At 43.2% G+C, this 9,215-nt stretch overlaps 1 long non-coding RNA gene across 1 annotated transcript; it reads right to left on the bottom strand.

Moving 5' to 3' along the window:
* Nucleotides 1–748: 748 nt before the first annotated feature.
* On the bottom strand, nt 749–7,274 carry LOC109280774 (uncharacterized). Its single transcript, XR_002087183.1, has 3 exons — nt 7,189–7,274; nt 4,184–4,286; nt 749–1,187 (listed from the first exon to the last, which is right to left on the bottom strand). It is a non-coding gene; the product is annotated as an uncharacterized LOC109280774 (long non-coding RNA).
* Nucleotides 7,275–9,215: the final 1,941 nt, after the last annotated feature.

Below are 9,215 nucleotides of genomic sequence, written 5' to 3'. Positions count from 1 at the left end.
AGCTGTATTACTGGAATCTTTCTTTCTGAGAGAAACAAATCAGTAGCTTGCTAGCTCCCAAACTTCATTTTTATCATCAGTCCCTCCACATGAGGACGACAGTGTTATAGTAAATAGGGATGTTATCAGTGAGTCCAAAGATGACTGTGGAAGCCAATCTGAGATATGCATATTCAACATGTTTCCTTTTATCTTTCTCATCTATAAACCTTCATAGTGAGGTGAATTTGCTATGTTGTACATGATGGTGCTATTGGGGACAATTAGTGATGTTGATGACTTAGGAATGTGGACTGTTTTGAAACTTTATTATGACATGTCCTGTCCAATGGAACGTATGATATATAAACATGGCTTCAATGATTGTGCTGTTTTCCTTCCACTTAATTGGGGGATTTTCTGAAGACATCACTGATTGTAACATTCAAGTATTTCTGATGTCATCCATGTTTCATACCCACACAACTGGGTAGGGATGACAACAGCCTGGTAGATAAGAAGTTTGGTATGGGTCTCGATGCCATGATCATAAAGGACACAATGTCAAAGATATCCAAATGCAGCACTACCAGATTTTATCCATTGTTGAATATCGTCACCTATGTTTACTTTTTGAGAAAGGTGGCTACCCAGCTAGAGGAAATGCTCAACTTTCTCCAAGGATAGCCCGCTAATTGCTGTCTATGGAGAAGCAGCCATTTGGTTTGGAGGAGGTTGATAAAGTATCTTGGTTTTAATGAAGGCGACAGTAAGTCCAAGAATTTAATATATTTCAGATAAACAATCAAGTGACCTGGAACAATTCAATTGAGTGAGCACATGACACAACAATTAATATTTTGAAAAACATTAATAGAGGTGTTAGTTATCCTGTATTTGGAACATAATCAGTTGATGTTAAAAAGATTCCTGTCCATCCAGTACTGGATTCTGACTCCAGATAGAATTTTGTCAGCAATATGATACAGAATAACTGATATAGAGGGAAAAAGAGTTTTGGAGGAATCACACATCCTTGCTTGACTCCAGTTCTAATAGGGAAAGGATCCTTTTCCAAGACATTGCTTAGGATGGTTGTTGTCCCATCATCATAAAGATTGGTAATACCATTGTGGCTGGGTGTATCTGGCAGGCTGCCATCCACTCCAGTTCCCATCCCTGGCCTCCTCTTCACTTTCCTGCTATGCCTTGATGTTAAAGAAAAATAAACAGGAATGGTAAGGTCAATAATCAGTTTGGTCCATGCGGAGACGTAGGTTTGGTGGGGATCTCTTCCACAGGGCTCTACCTCCCATATACCTTGCCCTTAGACACCAATTGGGCCAGATGTGGTATCTCCTTTGCCTGGAAATCCATGCTTTCTAAGTCCCATCTGTTCATACTTGCACACTACATGGGCAGCAACTTCAGGGATATATTTCTCCCTCAGAGGGAGTATCCATCCTAAATCTGTCCTTATGCCCCTCACTTCCTGTTTTGAGGGACAGGAATTCTCAATTATCCCGCAGTCCTTGTTTAACTCACTCCATCCTCGGAGTAAACCCCAGTCATATATCAGTCCTTACATAACTCCCTTCCTTGGGGAAATTATCTGTCATCCATCAGGCCTCTCCTACTTCATTCCAAGAGGCAGGTTCCTTCTCAATCAACCCTGGATTAACACTCTGTAGAGCCTGGGATTTTCCTGCCATCAACTATTCTTGGTTGCAGTCAGTCCAACGTGCAGGTTCTCTTTACTCAATTGACTCTATTCTTATTTCCTCCCCATTAGACTTCCTCCAATCCAGTCCTAACTTTGGGAAATTGCCCCATTGTAGTAGGTTGCTCAATTAGTCTTGATTTCTCCAATCCCACCCTCAATTTTTAGTTCAGTCTTCTGTGCCTTGTCCACTGCCAGAACTCATAGTGCAACTCTTCATCCACCATTTCTGATATCTGGTCCCAATCTGTGTTTCCAGTATTCCTGGCACTGTTTCATGCCTCTGCACAAGCTGTGCTGCAACCCATGTCTGCCTGAATGTTTCAGCCTCTCTGGGGAAGGGGAATGTAGATGGGCCAGTTTTTCTATCTGCCTTCCAGGGTCCTGAGCCAATCAGCAATGGCTCCTGAAGTATGACACAGCATGTAACAGGGATTTGTCTCCTTTCACTAGCAGAGTCCATGCTACCACCTGCAGGCCAGTACAGTAATCTGATTCAGCAGCTGAGTGAGTTTGTTCCCCTCAGTGCTGGCCAGGACTGTCCCCTGTTACAAACATGGTTACCTAAATCCAATATCACCCTGAATTTAAGACAACCCCCCCCCTATAATTATACATTTTCCATGTATAGAATCTAAATTTGGGCAGGCAATGGGAAAGAAAGTGGGAGGCATTGGGGAGGCAGGCAATCAGGGAGTCAAGCAGCTTGGCCTTGGCTCCTGCCACCTATCCTCCCACCACATTCTTCCCATGCCAGACCCTCCTTTTTTGCCCCACCCAAATCCTTGGCTCCCACACCCCTCCTTTCCCACATCTCTTTCCTCAACAGTGTCTTCCCCTGCCACTTACTCTTGCTCTGCTGCAGCATGCCCCCTGTAACAGTGCCGCAGCCACGAAGCAGTTACTAAAATGAGGGAGCAGCTGCCAGAGATGAAGACATCCAGGAAATGGAGGAATAACCCCAGGCAGCCAATACGGAGCCAGGAAAGTGCAATAAAAAGAGGAGGAAACTTCCCAAGGGTGCCTTTGGGCATGCAATCGTGGAAAGGAACCAGAAGGGACACTCCAAGATGAAATTTGGAGGGTTTTTTTAGGGGAATTGAGACGTCCTTACCCAGATCACATCCTATCTGATAGAAGACAACCTCGGCAGTGAGTTATCAACAGAGCAGCAACATGGAAGCCACCCACAGCTCTGGGGGCTCAGCATGGGAATTCCCCAAGCGGGGGGGGGGGGAGAAGAGAAAGGAAGAGGCAGGGAGAAAAGGGCGAAGAAACCCTGATATGGTCCTGTAGCCCCGGTAACCCCTAGCTCTCTCTGGAGGGAACAGGGGAAGCAGAGAATGCAGAAAGTGAAAGGAAAAGAAATTGACGAAGCCGGGCTTTAGAAGCCGGCACAAGCTGCAGCCGGGGAATCCCGATAGCGATGTCAATCAGCCGTTAATTGCCTTGTTAATGGCTGATTATTGAGTAAGAGGATAGGAAATTGACAAAGCCGGGCTTCATAAGCCGGCACAAGCCGCAGCCAGGGGAATCCTGATATCGGTGGCAATCAGCCATTAATGACCTTGTTAGCGACTGATTATTGTGTAACAAGCAAACCAGTGGCCCTGCATTACTCCCAGACAGCAGACCGTGGGAACCCCGCGGCAAGCCCGAGGAATCCAAGTTTAAAGAGAGAGAGAGAGAGAGAGAGAGAGAGAGAGAGCCAGACTAACTGTAATAAAGTACTTGCAATGAAGATCTGACCCACATGTTTATTACCGGGGTACCGGTATCTAACAACCGTTCCTCCCCCCCACAAATTGTATTTAGATCAAGTCATGGCAGGCGGGAATTGGGGGAGCTACCAGAAAAACGGGTACCCAGGACGGGCACACGGTCACACCCCTCAACCTCCAATAAAATATTTCTGATGAAATGGTGGTGCCGGAGAAGGAGGAGGCGGACAGAGGAAGCAAGCAGGTTTCCCTATCCTGGCGTGAAGTTGCCAGCTATGAGAACTACAGGGACAGGGACAGAACTGAATTTTGGTGTCAGGGCTTGGAGGAGCTGTGACTACAGGGGGTACTCATGCCAGTGTGTTCCTTGCAAGCAATTATAGAGGGAAGTACAAGAGTCTTTTGAAGTATGGAGCATATGTGAGCCGCTCAGCATGGAATAAGCTTGTTTCTTTTTGTCCTTTAACATTGAAGTTAATGTTATATAATGAAAAGAACTGTGACCGACTGATTTGGGACATTATTGAGTAAGAGGGAGGATCCCCGAGCCTTATAAATAAGATTGGACTGCTGGGAGTGTGAAGCCACTCCCTGTTTTTGTTATTTTTTTCTTTTTTTTCCCTTTTCTTTTTGATTGAAGTTGGTACTACCCATGAGGCTGTTTCTGGATGAGGACCACCCTCAGCTTTTGGGGAAAGAATGTACACAAGGGATAAAGAAAATGCCTAGTGTTCCCTGGGACTTTGGAGTTTCCAGTACTTACCTGGACTATTGTGTTCCTTGTTTGTCCTTATTTTCTTTTGTTTACCATATATTCCTCTGGGTCAACTCTGTCCACTTCATCTGGAGCTGATGCTGAAGAGATTCTAATGTTAAAAGAGGAAAAAGAACAGAGGAGAAGTTAGAGCATCTGTCAAGCAACTGGTAGACTTCCTGAGGTATCTTAACATCTGGGTGGTGTTTGGCTGGGGCTAAGGGGAGGTTGGGGCCCCAAGGAGGAGCAGGTCTAACATCCTTGAAGTGAACTTCCAGCAAGGAGAACATCTCCCAATACCTATAAATTAAACACCAAAGATGTGGCAGGTGAGAACCAGGCAAACACTGCTGTCTGTTCATGAGAGCATAACGAGAACTCTCCCTCATGGCCCAGACCCACTGGGCACAAGGTTGACAGGACCCCAGCTCCTATCTAATGCTCCATAGACATAGTTCCAGCCCAAGTTCCAGCTGCCCCCCTCCCCACCATTTCCTCATACTAAAATCAAAGATAAGGGTTGTTTGTTTTTTTTTTCCCCTATTTGAAATGAGAGGAAAGATTCTTCTCTGGATAGAGAATAGAGTAGTAACAAATTTTGGAGGGTATCCAAACTTCACAAGGGTCAATAGGCCTCTCTGTCAATTGAATCACAGGACTTAGTTAATCAATAAAGGCCATGTAAAGATCTTGGTGTTGATTGTGGTATTTTTTTATGCAGCTGAGAAACCACAAAGATCATATCTATTATATCTCTAAGTCTTGTGAAACTACATCAGGACTATGATAGAATCTCCTAAGCTAGGAAATTGAATCTATTGAGGACAATGTAGGTGAGGATCTTTCAGATATGAAGAAGAATGCAGTACCATGATAATTCCTGTAATACAATCTATTTCTTTTCTTGAATATGGTGATAATTCTGGCATCTCTCAAGTCATTGAGAATCCGTTTGTGTTTCCAGATTTCCATAATAACAATGCATACATGATGAGAGAGATTTTCCCACCTTGCTTAAAAATTTCAACTGATATTCCAACAGGGCCATTTGCTTTGTTGCTTTTCGTCTGCTTAATGTGTTTGAAAGCCTCTTGATAAGTTAGTGGATCTGCAAGGTAGTCCTAATGGGGTATTGTGGAATGGCTTTGATAGTATCTTCCCACCCCTGCCTTTCCAGCTGTTCCTTTCCATAGCTCAAAATCTCTGCCCACTCTAGCATTGGAAGTGCCAAAAAGAATTACCTTCCTTGAAAACACATGAAATCACTTAGTCCAATTTTAATAGAATTCTTATTATGTTTCATGGTTTACATGAAGGGATGGGGTGTATGCAGTAATGAGACTCCATGTTAGCTGTTGGTCAGTTTAAGATGAAGGGTGTTGAGATTCTTGTTCATGCCAATCTGACATTCTGGCATCAGAGTAATAGTCTTAGTCTTAATAGCATAACCAATGCTGTGGAAGTGTCTGTCTTGTTTTGTCTTTTCCTTTACAAAAAAAGGTGTAGAACCTGCCCAAGGATCACAAACTTGATATGGTGGAGAGGCTTGTGTGCTACTAATAACCTCAAGAGTTATGACATCTGGAATTTTGTACTCCTGTTAAGGTAGTCCATGGCATAAGGTAAAGAGTGAGGTTTCCAAAATCCTAGTGATTAAAAAATAAAAATAAAAGTTCTCAGGGGTACAGCAGGTGAATCAAGAACGAACATTTCACAATGGCTGCAAAGGCAGATGAAGGCTACAGTAGAGCAGAAAACTTGAGTTATGCAATTTGTCCTTGAGATTGGATTAAGGTTTCCTTTCCACAAATTATTAAATGGTTGCTGATGTGTAATGTCACCACAACATTAAGATAAGACATTCACAGGCATTCCTTCAATTCAAAGTCCTACAGCATTGGGTAAATGGCAAATGGGGCAGATGCTAATGATTACTAGAATCCCTTAGTCATGGATGTACATGGACATGATGACTATGTGATGTTCATTTTGTACTTGGACCTGAGACACATGTGCAGTTCATCAGCTGCAATCCTGATGGAGAAAGCCTATTTAGGATCCACTCTACTCTCCCCATATGGGGAGGAGGCTAGAAAAGGTGTCTTAAATATATTAGGTCTCATTTTACCTGCCTGGAAAACCAACCTGTGTGATCACTCTATTTGTTGTCTAAATAAAATAACAAAAGTTGCAACCCAGAATGTCCTCACACTGGTGGACAATTATAAGTGACCAACCAGAATTAAGACTAGAACTCATGGCCAGAAAACTTGCGTGGCTTGATACTGACCTTGCTGCACCTAGTGCAACCAAATTCACAGGAGAGGGGTACCTTACAGAGCATGGTGGCAAACCTATACAAGTTATTAAAAAATATTTTATAACCTTAGTGTGCTGGATTTAAAAGGTATAGTACATATTTAGCCTGAACACCATTACTGTTAAGTTTGTGTGTCAAACTTCCCAAAGACTTTATTTATTGTTTAATTTTATAATATAGCATAGTCCAGTATGTTATCTTTGAGAATATCAAAGCATAAGACTGGAATATCTCCTGGGGCATGCAACCCAATTCCCTGATATGACCAGGAACCACACATCATGCAATCTTTTTATAAACTGACTGAACTCCATCTTAAAAGTAATTAGGATTCTCGCCACAAATACTCTGCTTAGAAATCTGTTTCAGATCCTGACTGTACTGATGTTTAAAAACCCTATTTTAAACTTTCAGATAAAATATATTAACTGTCAATGTATAGTTATTTTTCTTGCTCCATTGTTCTTTTAGCTTAAATAACTCTTTTCTCTCTCTAGTGTATACCTCCGTGGTGTATTTATAGAGAACAATCATCTTCTGTTTCAGCCTTCATTTTGCTAGGCTAAAGAAACCAAACTCTTTTACCTGATATATTGTTTGTTTAGCCTTATTTAGTTCAAATTATATAGGGCTAGATTATGCTTATGCTTTACTCAGCTGAGCAGTTAGTTAAAAAGAAGGAAAACTATCATACAACTTCACTGTTTTATTTCCTTCTTGGATTCAGCTCTGATGTGAAACACTTCTTCCCTGGATACTTCCTCTTTCAGTAAACGAAACCTAGAAAAATATTAAAAGAAAGGGAAAAGGAGAAAATAATAAACAAACAACCTGAAAACATTTAAAGCCATAAATTGCCAACAATTTCTTATAAATATTTTTTTAAACTTTATTCTTTGTGATACCTTCAGAAAAAAAAGTAGGCCAACTTCTTTTTTTTATAAAAAGCTAACATTTTTACCCTTCTGTTTATCCCATTCTTCTTCCCACTCTCTGCTTACTGCAAAAGAGGAAGGGGTGGGGGGTAGGATTGGTAATTATATTCTCTGAATCATCATTCTTTCCCATTAGAATTAAGGGTTCAGTTGAATTTACCTTGAAGTCAGTCAAAATAATTCCACTGTATTTAAGACACTTTGATTAGAATAAAAGACAGAAACATTTCCATGTTTTGTTAAATATGTCCACAGCATATCCACAAGTATTAGGACCTCAGTTTAGGAACAGTACCCATGAAGGCCCAAAATACTGTAGAGCTACAGACTGCTTTATGCATTCTGCATGTAGGACTCCAAACAATCTAATCTCTTTTTGAAGGAGATAATAATTGTAAAAACTCTGTGGTTAAAAAATGTGAAGTAATTACAACTGTGTTTTTAATGTCTGAAAATCTGTGGGAATATTTAAATTTCTAAAGTAGTAGGGTACAAGTTTTGAACAAAAGAACAAATGAAGTGCCATATTGGATTAGACCATCTAATCCAATATCCTTTCCCTGATTGGTGTGATGGATGCTTTAAAGGAGACCACTAAAGTGGATATATCTAAAGTGATCTATACCCTATCCATTACCTTTCCTGGTGTCCACCATTATTGGTTTAGAGATGCTAGAGGAAACATCTAAAATTGTTCAACAGCTGCATGACGGGGCACATTCAGGGCCGGGTCTCAACATTTGTCTGCCCACCTGCCTATATTGGGCAATCTGCCCAGTCTCGTTGGCCACAACTTTGCTTGCATAATAAACTGGTGGTAAATGTGGGAGGCTGCCCCATATATGCCTCGTTGCCAGGGGACGCTATCCACGGCTCCATACCAGCCCTACACCATGTCCCTTGTCTCTCAGATGGCATCCACATGTTTATTACATCCCGGCTTGGAGCTGGGCTGAACTCATTCCTCTGTTAGAACTCTAGCACACTGCCCTGCACAGGCCACACACATACCACCCCCCTCTCACAGGGGCCTCTCGCACTCATGTCTATTTCTGGGCCATTCTCAACCTACTCTGCTTCCCTTAGTAGTGGCTCCCATAGGACTTCAGGCTTAGCTATTCCCACTCCATGGCTGACCAGCATGAAACCTTGTGGGCCTCTCCCACCACCCTTATCTCTACCCAGTTGGGCAATTCTCCTAACAGGGGGCCAATGCCACCCCTGGCCCTTCACCGGGCATCTTCACACAAAACATATACCCAACTTGTTGTGGGGCTGGCCCATGTGCTGCCCTTCAGGCCATCTATTCAGCCCCACCTCAGGACCAGAACTACACAGGCCTTCAGGCTATCACAGCACACCCTACTCTGCAGGCCACAACATTGCCCCCTCTCTGGGGCCACATGACTGCCCTGTCTCTGGGGCCAGCAGGGTCTTACATCCCTGTGGGGCTCAAGTGGCCAAAGCCATGCCTGGCACTCACTCCTCCACCAGGATCTTACACCCTCTGGGGCTCAAGTATCCACAGCCATGCCTAGCCCTCTAACCCACAATGTTGTGTGGGCTAGGGTTATTGAGGTACCCCTACCCACCTTTCACTGGGGGAGGTGAAAGGGTCCTGATATTTCATGGGGGCTGTCCCACCATGGATAGTCCTGCCAGGCCTCCCTTCCCCAGCAGGGTGCAGTTTCAGGTCATGCCCAGGACCAGGAGCCTCCTCCTCCTCCATAGCCCCTGTCTTTACCTCCAGGATGTTCCAAGCAGCCTCTCAGCCAGGTGATGTTGC

Source organism: Alligator mississippiensis, chromosome 2 (assembly GCF_030867095.1).
Source record: "Alligator mississippiensis isolate rAllMis1 chromosome 2, rAllMis1, whole genome shotgun sequence".
Lineage (NCBI taxonomy): Eukaryota > Metazoa > Chordata > Crocodylia > Alligatoridae > Alligator > Alligator mississippiensis.
The sequence above is the reverse complement of the archived record's forward strand: the minus strand, read 5'-3'. Positions and strand labels throughout refer to the sequence as shown.